Source organism: Tenebrio molitor, chromosome 2 (genome assembly GCF_963966145.1).
Source record: "Tenebrio molitor chromosome 2, icTenMoli1.1, whole genome shotgun sequence".
Lineage (NCBI taxonomy): Eukaryota > Metazoa > Arthropoda > Insecta > Coleoptera > Tenebrionidae > Tenebrio > Tenebrio molitor.
The window spans coordinates 30,564,463-30,577,816 of NC_091047.1; the positions used below are offsets into that span (position 1 = coordinate 30,564,463).

Sequence of the window (13,354 nt, forward strand, 5' to 3'; positions counted from 1 at the left end):
CCGCCTAATGTACTGTTATTTTTGTTGAGAATAATATATGGATAATATTCACCGTGATTATGGGATTTTTTTTATTTAGCAAACAAACTCTCAAAAGGGCAATCTATGCCCCTAGAAAAACTCGCTCTATTGAATTCTTTACCCTCTCCTCAGATTTATTATTTTTTCGTCACATCAACAAACAATTGAAATTGCCAGATATTATTATTTTTCTAAAATTGTTCCACCCCTTTCAGACGTTTTTTTTTTCAATATTTATTTGAATCTGAACTAGATAATGGAAAACTAGACAAGAAAATGTATTATTTATTATAACGAGATGCGAAAATAGCATAACATAATCAGAATCACCTACAAGAAACTATTCTTTTCTGAATTCTGCATCAACGCCATAATCATATCGAGCGCGATTGCTACGGTTTGGGAAATTGCAAATGACCAACATAAAAATTTTGTTTTAATTGCGTTATCGTGAAAATTTTTTACGATTAAGGAAATTATATGCTCATAAACCAAGTGATATAATATTCCGGGCAACCATTTATTTAAATTTTACATCGCGTAGATCTCAAATCATTTTCACCCTTTTTATTCTTTATATACACAACGAAAATGTGAAAATTCTCTTTTAGTTTCTCTGGCAAAGAGTACTTTTTTTTAAAGAATGATTTTATAATCATTCTTATTAACTATAAGTTAAGTTACATATTTAAAACAGAAGATACATAATTATGTCAGCAACACCACTGATTATTATTTTAAAAAGGGAATAATAATTTGTAATATTTTCCATGATTTTCTTTAAAATATCATACAGTCTCTTTACAGTTTTTAATTATAATTTAAATTTAATGTATAATATTTTTTTTAAATAATTGAATCCTCTTTTATGACTTGTGAAAAGGTGACCACCAACCAAATCAAAAAGGTGGCATAAATCAGTTAGGTATATGAATCTTCTTGACATCTTAGCAACTTTCTATTTTCTGAATATGAAACTCTCTCGCAAAACTGTATGGTTTTGAAATAAATTATCATTTTACATTCAGCGACTTCTTATTTTCTAAATTTTTGATCGAGGAGATATATATAGGATTGAAGATTTTCGGGCGAAAATGAGATGAAGATGTGTTTGAAATGTTGCAATATTTATAGTGTTAATTTTACCAAGGAGCACTTTGAAAAAGAAAAAATCAAAAGGTATCTTTCAATACCTTAGGCTCAGTTTGCTCGTATGTTGAAATATCTACACGCAATAGTTTCGAATTACACTGTTAATATTATTATTGATGAAAATATTGAATGATAAATGGTCGATAATGGAGTCTTGTAAAACACTTGAAAGAAGATTATCTGCAGATCACTTTAACTTCAAAAATTACACTTAACTTCTTAAAATTTCATGCCAGTACCAAATGAATTACAATGAGTCTCACAATCACATACAGAAATACTCCCAGTTTCGCCTACATACGAACAAATTCTACAGTGTAGGTCTGTAGAAGATCTAATGGTGTGCTTGAATGAATGGTATAGTAACTATTAGGCAAGAGCTTCTCAAAAACTTTGAAGAAATCGACAGTTAATCTATAATCTTGAAAATGTTATTTAGACCTTGATGTAAACATTGGATGAACATTAGTTAATACCGAGACACTCGCCTAAACATCATCCCAAATATTTGCATTAAGATGAATTGTTACAATCATCTTTAAAACATTAACGAAAGACGTGTTCAAGATTTAGGACAAACAAGACTGGAAGTTCATTTAAGATATTCTGCGAGGAAAACTTAGAATTGTCAGTGTCAACTTTAGGCGTGACATTATTATAATTGACAGATGCAACATCCCATGAACAAACGAAATGTAAAGACCAAATATTATAACCATTGGTGGCAAAAATTCACACTGATTAAGTTCCCAAAACTATTGGATTACTCTGAACAAGATAGGTACAGCTAATTTCAAAATTATGGAGCCCCTTAAAGGGTCCAAATCGCTTAAAATCTTCAAAATCAGCTTGACGTTTCGTTTTGACAAGTTGTGACATTTATCAAAATCCGTTCACACAGAAGAAAATTCTCAAATTCTGACAATGTCCAACAAAAAAAAGTTTTGTCTGGCTCTACAAACCATACCTCTACAGCTTTTATTACGTCTTCGTTGCAAAAGAATGTATGTCCTTTTCAATTGAGGGAACAGACAATAGTCTGAGGGAGCTAAATCTGGAGAATAGGGTGGCTGTTCCAGTAATTCGAACTTTAGATTCCGAATTGTATTCATGGCAATGTGTGATTTGTGTGCAGGTATATTAACCTGCAAAAACAACACACCTTTCGCTAACATGCTTCGTCTTTTTTCTCATGTAAGCTCGAAATTTCTTTGGTCTTGGAGAATCACGGTGCTTCCATTCCATCGACTGCTGTGTTGTTTCTGGGTCGTAAAAATGAACCCAAGTTTCAACCATGATCACAACACGGCTCAAAAAGTCTGCATCTTCTTCAAAACTGGTACAGATTGAGCGCGCTTTTGATCTGCATTCAAGCATTTGGGAATCAATTTTGCCGAATTATTTTTTCATATCTAAGTCGACGTGAACTATGTGATGGACACGTTCATACGAAATGTCTAGTGTCATAAACTGTATTAACATTTTCGGGGATAGAGACTGAGATCGCTCTTCATGGTCCCTTCTCATTTTCAACAGAAAGTCTATCTCTTTTGAATGATGCAATCCAATTTTTCACGGTAGCATACGAAGAGTACTGATCACCAAGTGTATTAAGCATATCTTCGTACATATGCTTACCCCGTAACTCCTTCAAGAAAGTACAAGTACTTAATGATAGCTCGATACTCCAATTTATCAATTTCCACAATTGCGGTTAACATGCTCATTTCTCAGCAATGCTTCAACTTCTTGAATGGAAGTTTCACATTGACATTGTTAGTTTCCATAGTAACGAGACTTTGATTTGTAAAAGGAAAAGGGCCTAGGTTAACTAGATAGCAAGAACCCTCGTATTGTCAATTTGAAACATAAGTCCAAAGTCGCTTCCCACTTGCACAATAAAGGAACTTAGTTTCTGCCCTAAATCTAGGACTATACTCGTAGTATTGCCGACTAGAAAATCAGCTAAGGCGCGAAGGAGTTACTGATCAACATAAATGATACAAAAATATCATACATATCCATGATAGGATAAATCTATTTAAAAATGTGCAGTATGTTTCATTTAAAAATTAAAAGTTGAAGTCGCTTTTGATCAGTCTAGAATTGTCGATCATAAAATTTTGAAGTCAAATTATTACTATGCTGTTAATATATTAGTCTTTTGTCATGATGAATAATTAATGAACCGATGAGAATAATGGTGTGAGAATCGCTGTGCATAACTGTATCCAACCAGTAAAACATAAACATAGATAGAAGCTCCAATAAAAACGCGTTAAATGCAAAATGTCAACAAATGTAATGTGATCTCTGTGATCACCGTGAATAATTGGAAGAGTCCAGAATATCAAATTTCATCGCTTTTAGTTTTGCGACGTTTCTGTAACTCCTGATTTTAGCATAATCAACGTCAGTGTGAATCAATTTCTCTACACACTCGTCTATTAAATTGATAATGGACTATGTGTAAAAGTTAAGAAACGTAGCTACGAGTAGTGAATTACTTTTGGCCACGTATTCTCGGTAAGATGTAATATGATGTATTGAGTCATATGTGCCCTTCGTTTGATGAAAATACAAACTTTCTGAATAGTACAGATTTTTCAAAAAGTGTTTGTTCTAATTTTTTAAATTTTATTATCATTATTTGTTGTCTCATTTGATTTCAATTTTTCATTAGATATTTCTACTAATCCATCATAATTACTCGGTTCAGCTGTAACTACACTAATATTGTCAAAACACTTCAGTTCGGAACAACAGAGCGGATGTTTTTCAGAGAGATCTCCTTTGTACACACGACATTTGGAATTACGAACCAAACCAATGGCTGGACATCTGAAATGTGTTAACATTTAGAAAAACAAAGAATATATATTTTATTTTCAAAAAATAGCAATCATTTTCGAACACCTGGTCACTTATTTTAATAGTGTTTTCAAATTAAAGAAATTGGTTAAATCTAGAAAAAACATTAAAATGTCTAGAATTTAAAATGAAATGCAAAAACCTTAAAGTTAAGTTACGCTACGTTACCCTTTAAACGTAATGTTTCTATCCTCCCTGCAAGTAGCTTCTACACACATTCCTGGAACTCGTTTAACCTCGCCCTTATCAAGCGGTCCCAGATTATAAATCGTCTCGAGGCAGTGTTTTTCGTATTCTGGAGATCACCGAAGGGTTAAAGTCGTTATAGATTTTTATACGAATGTCTTACTTTTTATGTTGGTCCGGTTCGCCTTTTCCAATCCGATCCAATATTCTACCGAAGGTCCCGTCACAAAGGTGAAAGAAAGTGTACAAAAACTCAACACCAATAAAGTCGACTTCATTTTATTCGAGGATCTTGAGCAATGAATTTGACGAAATGCTGACCCAAAACCGCTTTAGATAACCTCTTGACTCGTATTTCCGAACAGCATTCCTCAGAGTAAGATGTTAATCAAGTTTTAAAATAGCACACTACAGAACCAATTTGTTATTAAATGGGAACATAATAGTAATTGCCGTGCCGCCGGGTGGTGGAGGGAAAGTATTTATTATACAAGTAAACATGTAAACGATAAACACCTGACATATATGTCACAAATCAAGGGCATACACTGACTCACCCGGGGGTTTCCTTCCCCGAACTCGATCATATCTAGGGGGTCCAACCACGGGCGTTGTCTTCAGAGCGTTATATTCCGGGGTTGCTTTGCATGTTCTGGTAGCACCTGTAACAGCCCCGTGGACAGTTTAGGATGCACAGCCCGCCCTCAGTCTCCGCAGGAGAAGACCGCCAATGCCAGCATGTAAGCCTACAATTCACTTCTATACGTTACTAATGTTCTCTCAGCACCTGAGAACGGGAATTACCTCACAACCTTTTATCAAGCAAACGAATGATCTTGTGCATTTGGTTGCCACCACCGGCCATCCCTAAAAGATGCACCAGTGCTCAGAAATTATACCATGGTATTCGCCAGAAGTTTTAACACATTGATGGTACTGACATCATAGCCCAAGTTGCCCAAACCTGATATCACCCAGTTACCGAAACACTTGGTACTCGTACCTCGAACAGCTCCGTTCGGTTCCAGCTGCCAAGAGTCACTGTCTCTGTTAAAAATCACCCCCAAGTCAAGGAAATAACATAAAAAACTCGTTTTATAAGGGCATTGGCGCACTCGTCCCATAGAAAACTCCTGTACGGGTCGTTTTCTACACCTGGGACTCGTGCGCCAAATCAACCTTTATAAAACTAGTTCTTTAATATATGTACTATTATCTACTTTGCGTTACAAATGGGCTCATTGTTATATCGAATACAGTTTAATACTGAATCATATTATTAAACTGTTTTTGGTAACTTTTAGCTTTTGTTATATTGGCAACATCAGCCGTTTGACATCAGGCGTCAAGGTAACGAGTGAAACTACGAAGTAAATTTAGTAAATATAACCTTAGTTATATTATAACGGGCGAAAATCAGAGCTTCTTTATAAGCTACAAAATTTGTTCTTTTCAGAGCTACGCAGTGGTTTATTAATAGTGTGTTAGAATAATAATTTGTTTCAAATGAGTAACAGTGAAGACGGAGAAGACATCAATAAAAAAATGGGATTGCAAAGGGGGTTTAAAAAAATGTGCCGAGGCAATAAAAGAGAACAACTGACAACAATCGCTAAATTCGATTTAGTAATGGCAGAACATTTGTGTCGCATCCAAACGTAAAAAAAAAAGAATATTGCTACTATCCCTCCGCCACCCGGCGGCACGGCAATTTTGCCGGAGTACATACACTATTACGGATATTACTATCAAGTAATAGTGCAGTGCTTATCAACATTACCGGCGTCTCGCCTCCGCATTTTGACTTTGTTGTGTATTATGTTCTGTGTCAATGTTAAGGAATTTCCTCACGATATGGCATGAGTATAATAATATACCTTTTTGAATTTCAACTACCAATGTGTTCTCTAAATCCAGAATTTTTAAATTTTTAAAAAGAGATTGCGGTACTATTCCCGTTGCTGAAATTATAAGTGGTAAAATAGAATTTTTTTCTAAACTCCAAAGATTTCTCATAGCAACGGAGAGCTCTAAATATTTATTAATTTTTGTGTTATATGGCTGTGTTATATTATGGGAATTTGGAACAGCTATATCTAAAAGATATGCTTGCTTTTGTTGTTTATTTAAAATAATAATAATGTCTGGTCTGTTATGCTGAATGTGAATGTCAGTTAAAACTGTGCGATCAAAATATAATTTGTAATTATCATTTTCCAAACAACTTTCCGGTTTATAAATGTAATATGGTTGTGTATCCTTTAATAAATTGAATTTAACAGCCAAATTCATGTGTATAATTTTAGCGAATATATCATGACGTTTCTTATATTCGCTTTGAGCCAAAACTGTGCAAGAAGAAATGATGTGTTCAATGGTTTCCCCTTCAGTTCCGCAAATCCTACATTTATCGATGATCGATTGTAAACCGTGTATGCTCATTATTGTCATTATTATTTAGGTGATCAAATTCAAATGAAATCATTTGTATAATATCTGAAGCTATAAAATAAAACAAACATTTAAATTATTCATTAATTCTTGATACTATCCCGGACGTAAATAACAAGATCACAATGGGTTAAAATGAAATCGTTGCATTCGTGGACGTGCTACAGGGCTTCCTCTTCGACTCTCAAGTTTTTATGTTTTTCGCATATCTAATGCGTGTGGGGGATGCTGTTAAAACGTTTAGGGTTATTAGTTCCCACGATGTGCAACTCGTTTGAGATTAATATCCCGAGCAGGATATTACATCCCACTTGTGTATATTGGTGAAAGCCGCTTCGGATGAAAAAATATCGGACGAGGTTTCAGTTGCGCCCTTTATGGGCATCATAAATAAAGCATTCCGGCTGCGAAATAAATCTGCCTAACGTGGAAGTTTTTCGGCGGTCCTAAGCGCCGCCATCGTTCAACTTTCAAACAGAAATTTACAGTGGTTTTCAGCTGCGAGATCCGTCTGATGCGATAAAAATGTTCCGAAACGGAAAAATTTCAGAAGGAGCCATTGCCTGAATAAGAATCATGACCGTCAATATCCCTGCGGTGCACTTTCAATAATTTTGCTCTGTAAACCGGTGTGCTGCACACTGCAGCCCTGCAGCTGCGCTCCTGCAACTATCTAGATCTAGACGGTTTCGGTTTCAGACACGTGATTCACGCTCGCCCTATCACCTATAAAAACCAACAATCCACTTTATCAGCAAATTTCATCTCTTTTTCTGGCCAATATATTTTTTACGGCCCTTCCTGCTCCCGTTCTTCCGCCCCGCTTCGCGGGAGTTCTATTTGACGTCATCGTGCGACCCAGTTTCGCAGGATTAGGGTCTCCTGCGGCCCGTCCGTGACGTCATTTACCCCCACCGACGTCAGATGGTGGAAAATTTGAAATTCGCCCGATCGATCCGGGGGTTGAAAGAAAATATGCCCCGTCATTTGATATTTGTAGATGGAAGGGGCTGATCGGACACTCGAACTTTTCGAATAATCGAATTCAGCCCGATTTAATATTTATTCTTGTATGAATTTGAATGGAGCCCGTTGCTGTCATCAGTCACTCGATCAATGAGAAGTTTTTCGTAGGGCGATTTATTCGGGGAAGTTTTACGCCTCCTCCAGATTACGTCACGTGGTCGGCGGATTTATCGGCGTGGGGGGTGTTAACGTTTATTTTGAGTGCCCCGTTTGATTTAAGACATCGTAAAATTATTTTATAAGTTTACATAAATTAATTGGAGCTGTTTACGTTTAAAGTTTACTGTCAAACATTGTCTGAGTGATTATCGCGGTGGCGGCTGGTTTAATGATAATAACAATAATAATAATAACAACTAATCATGCTAAAAATTACAAATATAATTTTACATTCGTCAAAAAAAATAATTAACATGAGAATTTAAATTTCATGAATTCATCGAATGAATAAAAAGCATTTTTAATAAGTTCTATTTTTGATGTTGTATTCATCATAGTTCGTTCATAAATGTACCGAAAAGTATAATCGTCGCGATTCGTTTTTATTTTTGTCATCCAGTCTGGAATTTCGGTTCCAGCAGGAGTAAAATTTAGTCTGTGCAAGGTGAGAATTTTATGAAAACAGCTACCGTACGGCCGGGAACGAAAATACACCCAACTAATGGCGAAAGAAACTTCATTTGTTTGCTGATCCTGCTATTGTGGCGTAAATCCTCGCCACGGCAAGAACATTGTAACATCCTCCTGATAAGACTTTTTTGCCGGCAACGTATTCGATTCATTCTTGTACAAGGCCATCGGGAAATTTGTCGGGGTCCCGATGGGCCGATTCGTCTCTGGAAAAAGAAAGAATTATGACGGGACTCCCGACAGAGGCTTGTTTGATCGCCAACGACAAAAGCAAGTGTGAATTGATGTCCTAAAAATACAAAATTCGAGCTAAGAAAGGTTATTTTCGAGACTAGGGAACATTGCATTTATTAAACTTGGTATTCAAATTAATTTGAAAATCTATGAGAATAATCTTTAATTTAATCAATCAAATCACAGCAGATTTATTTAGGGTAGAAACAATAGCACTTAAAACTGTTCTGGTAGGATTCCATCAGTATTCCAAGATGTTTAGATCTGGACGTCTTGCTGATCAGTTTATCAGTACAATTAAATAATATTATAGTTAAAAAACCACATAAGGAAAGACACAATACATAATCTCCTGCAGATTGTCTCTGGAAACAACAATAACGTGCATTGATGTTATCATTTCAAATAGAATAAACGGATTTATCGTGTGCTTTTCAGAAACCGTGCAGTAATAAATTGCATACGTAACACATAAAATTTCTTCATGTACCTACGAGATCAGCCCATAGTAATGCATGACATTAGTGTGCCTCCAACCGCCCCCAGCGACTCCCACTTCAGTTTAATTTATACTACATTTTTAATAACGAATTTTGAAAGAAGATATCTTTTGTTAGTGCGTCTGTTCCAAAAACAGGGATAGGTTACAAAGAAAAATTTGTTAGATATTTGACTGGCAATTTAAAACAAAAATTAATCTATTACAAAAATCAAGTTGGCATTGTTAGAGTAATGAAAACAAATGAATAAAATACTCAAACCCTAAACAAGGCACTAAAATGTTTAAGTTTGCGATTTGGCATGAGTGGGCCAGCTTAAAACGCGAGGGCCAAAAAAGCCCAATTTACACAAGAACGAGTTGAATACAAGGTTTTTTTGTTCGACGAGCCCCTTAAAGGCTCCAAATCGTTCAAAATCGTTAAAATTAGCTTGACGTTTCGTTTTGACAAGTTGTGACATTTATCAAAATCCGTTCACACAGGAGAAAATTCTCAGATTCTGACAGTGTCGAACAAAAAAAAATATTTGTTATAATTTCAAAACACTTAAAAGTAAGTATAGTCCAATTTTTACCCTTGTGAGGTGACGTCACGATTTCCTTCCTCGCTTTCTCTTTATTGAAACGACAGAAACAGAAAAAAACAAAAAAAGGCACGTTTATTTATTGATGGTCACTTTGAGGTTATTTTGTGCTCCTGTCAATTTGACAATTTTTAATTTCTTTCACTTACTACATTGATTACAAACATAACCTTTCGAAGCAATTGTCAGCAAATTTGAAACATTATATGTAGTTATTTATGATCAATTCAAATTTGTTTCTGATCCTAGCTCAAACATACGTAAAGTTACTAAAGTCTATTTTTTCCTGGTAGGCGCGTGCGTGCGCATCTCCGAAAGGTAGAATCACATAGCTAAAATTTTTAGCAGGATGCAGGAATTATTAGTATTTTTGGTTACATATTATCTAGGGGGATCAGTATTTGTGGTTGCACATTAAAACTCATGTTTATGATTTAATTTTTGTATAATTTGTAAAATGTAAACAAAAAAGTTTATGAATAAACTCGTGGAAAAATTGATAACAAATATTATATGTACAACATTTTTTATTTTTATTTTATACGTACAAGAGTTAAATTGATTTCACTACCCGTCAGCCAATGACACGATGAATTAAATTTACGATTAGAATGAATTTAATGAAGGGGTTCGCCTGTCTAATAATAAAAACTTTGTCATCGTACGATAATTTATTAAACGCGTTTGTCATTAAATAATTAACAAAATCACCGTTATTTCTTACTAATTCTCGCAAATTCTTCGTGACGAATTGACGAACTACCACACGAAAACCAACGATCTTGCCAACGACTAAGTTGTGCGGACGTTACCGATTAGGTACCGATTCTTGACGAAGTTACAGGGAAGACATGTCTGGCCTGCTACGAGTATTATACGAATGAATTTATTTATTATTGTTTTAATAGCTTTATGGTTTATTTTAGACATATGCTGTCGCGGAGGTTTTTGAAGATTTTTCTCTGATATTCAACTTTCTTTTATAACTTTTTTTTATATTTTTAAGAATAACGCCAGCGTTTTGCAAAAATTAAATCTTGGTCAAAGAAAAATTATTTTAATATTTTTTTTATTTAAAATTAAGTGAATAATTTCTCACAATTACTAGTTATTTCAATGTATCTTAGCCCTAAATATTATTACACAAAATTTGGAATAAATCAATTGAACAGGTTGGGAGAAATTAAATAAAATGTGTACAAATGAATGCTTTTCACTCAGGGCAGACATGTCTTGCCTTAATTACTTAATCTTAAACAAACGTTTCTACTTCGGTCTCTTTCTTTCGCAGTTTCGCACGGTTAGTCATAATACTCGTAGAGCTTTCATATTTCAACGAACACCTCTCAGGGAAGACATGTCTACCCTGACAAAAATTCGCCTTGGAAATGTTTTGATGTACCTATAAAAACATTTACTTTCTAATAACAAATCATCAATTAAATAATTGGTAAATTTAAAAATTAAAATACATAAATTTAAAAAAAATATGTCATTTGGTTTTGGGTGGGCACTGCCCACCCTGCCACCCCTGACGAGCCGCCACTGCACACAAAATAGAAACAAAACAGACACAAAACACGAAAGGAAAACTAAGACACGATGAAACAAAAATGGCAGCTTGGACCTGATTGACAGTAACTGTAACAGTAACACTGCAATATTGCACATTTCTCTAGTGTAAGTAGAAAAATAAAGTAACCAATAGGAAAGTCGCATTTCGTTGCAGAATTTTGTAAATGCGCACTTGCTAATAAACGTCAAACAACTGTCACTATGAATCAAATTTTAACGCAAAAGAGGTTTTTACTTTAGAACATAAAAGATTCATCATCGATTCGTAATGATGTTTTTAATAATGAATACATACAGCGCTGTTGCCTGCTTGACCACGTTTCGGCAAAAATTTCCAAATTAAAATTGCAACAGGTATATAACTAGAAATACTTCCATCCATTCCAGACATTGCGGACACACGTCTAAAATCTCAACGCCTTCTTTAATCTAAATAATTGTTGATCGCAAAAATACTAATGTTAATGGAATTAAATGTTGGAAATCACCGTCTATTATTTTAATCATAATAGAGTCGACTATCTTATATTCTCCAGTTCGCTGATTGAGATCATAAAATTTTATATTTGTAACGGTAAAGACGCCAGAAATAAACGCATCCGAACTTTTCGCGCGGAAATTCGGTATACGGAAATCAAGGTTGGTTGTCATGAATAGAAAGTATTTGATAGCAGTAGTTATTTTTTAAGAAATAAATTCATAGACGTGGTTCAATAAACGTTTTATAATCCAAATATCTGCAGTCTGGGATTTGACTTAAATATAAAATGCTTGAAGTAGGTAGGTAAATATAGTCTACCAAAAGTGAGATTCTGAAATCATTTTTTCTTAAATATTTAAAGAGCCCCGTAATGAAAACATTCAATATTTAAAAGGTGAAGCTAGTTAAAATTTATGTTCTCATTTGGGGCATATGGAACGCTCTTTTATAAATTTTCGCCAATATTGGATGATTTTTAAATTCACATATACATTTATCATGTGTCAACACACAAAGAACACGAAAATGTAGTCTTTAAGCTTATAAAATTCAAGATTAAATTATGTTTTGCTTGGAAAAAGCAATCTCTGTCTAAATTATCACTTGTCGAGTGTAACATTTTCATAAATTTTATTTTAAAAATTGTTTTTATCCCAGAACACAAAAGACTAATGGCAGAATCATATTTTCAAAATGGGAACGAACAAAATGGTGACTGAGTTGTCATACGCAACCCTGTTTGTTGGAGTGTCGGCAAAAACCTCTCTTTATCATCCCGTTAAAATGATTGAAATGATGGCTTATCTTCCAGTAATACCGATAACTACCCTGGTCACATAATAGTTGCGTCCTGCGGTCAGATTTTAAACCGGGTCGTTTAAGGTTTATATATTAGTTGCGTCCCGAAGACCTTCCAAGAAGGTTGCTTACTAACTCTACATACCCAACACGAAGCCAATAAAATACACCTCATAAAACGTCTGTTATGTTTATAAATATTAGTAGATATATTCATAATAATACCTAGAACCTACTAAATTTTAAGTTGCATGTGGCAAACACGAATAATATACGCTTTACAAGTTTTTCTCGTACACAACTAACGTTTTACTTCATCACATAAAATTTTGTGAAATCGAAATTTAAAACAGTCTACAATTAATAGAACTTTTCCTTTTTCACTCAATATTTCTATCGCTGATGATGCTGATTCGGAGTGTATTTTAAGTAAAATGATTTAAACCTTCTAATCGTAAATCTAAAACTAAATTAAAATTATCCTGAGATGGCAAGAATAATTTAACTCATAACCTTTCAACCAATCCCCCTTATCATTAAACACCGTAGTCCCACTGTAGGGTGCAGAAGTGGGTAAAATGGGGATTAATTTATTTTAATCTGTAGGTAGGAAAATGGTCAACCGGTACGCAGCTAATATAGGTTTGACCGCGGGACGCAACTAGTATGCGAGGACTACACTACACATTTTTAAAAATCTGAAATCATTCATGTTCCACCCACATAAATTTTCTACTACCTATCTGAGATGAAAATTTGAAAATTGTTTTGTATTTGAGTAAATTTACGTTACCTATTTAAATTTTATCCAAAAATAGTCAAGTTTATTAGCAAAATGAAACATAA

The 13,354-nt window shown here is 34.4% G+C and overlaps 1 protein-coding gene and 1 long non-coding RNA gene across 5 annotated transcripts in view; one reads left to right on the top strand and one right to left on the bottom strand.

The window, feature by feature from the left end:
* Dgk (diacyl glycerol kinase 1) overlaps positions 1–13,354 on the top strand; it is a 166,574-nt gene that overhangs the window by 65,261 nt on the left and 87,959 nt on the right. The gene's annotated exons all lie outside the window — the stretch shown is intronic.
* The window catches only part of LOC138124579 (uncharacterized), a 67,736-nt gene continuing 58,594 nt past the window's right edge, over positions 4,213–13,354 (bottom strand). The window contains exons 3-5 of the long non-coding RNA XR_011157199.1: positions 5,035–5,277; positions 4,394–4,976; positions 4,213–4,339 (exon numbers count right to left, since the gene is read on the bottom strand). This is a non-coding gene — a long non-coding RNA (uncharacterized lncRNA). The remainder of the gene's footprint in view (positions 4,340–4,393; positions 4,977–5,034; positions 5,278–13,354) is intronic.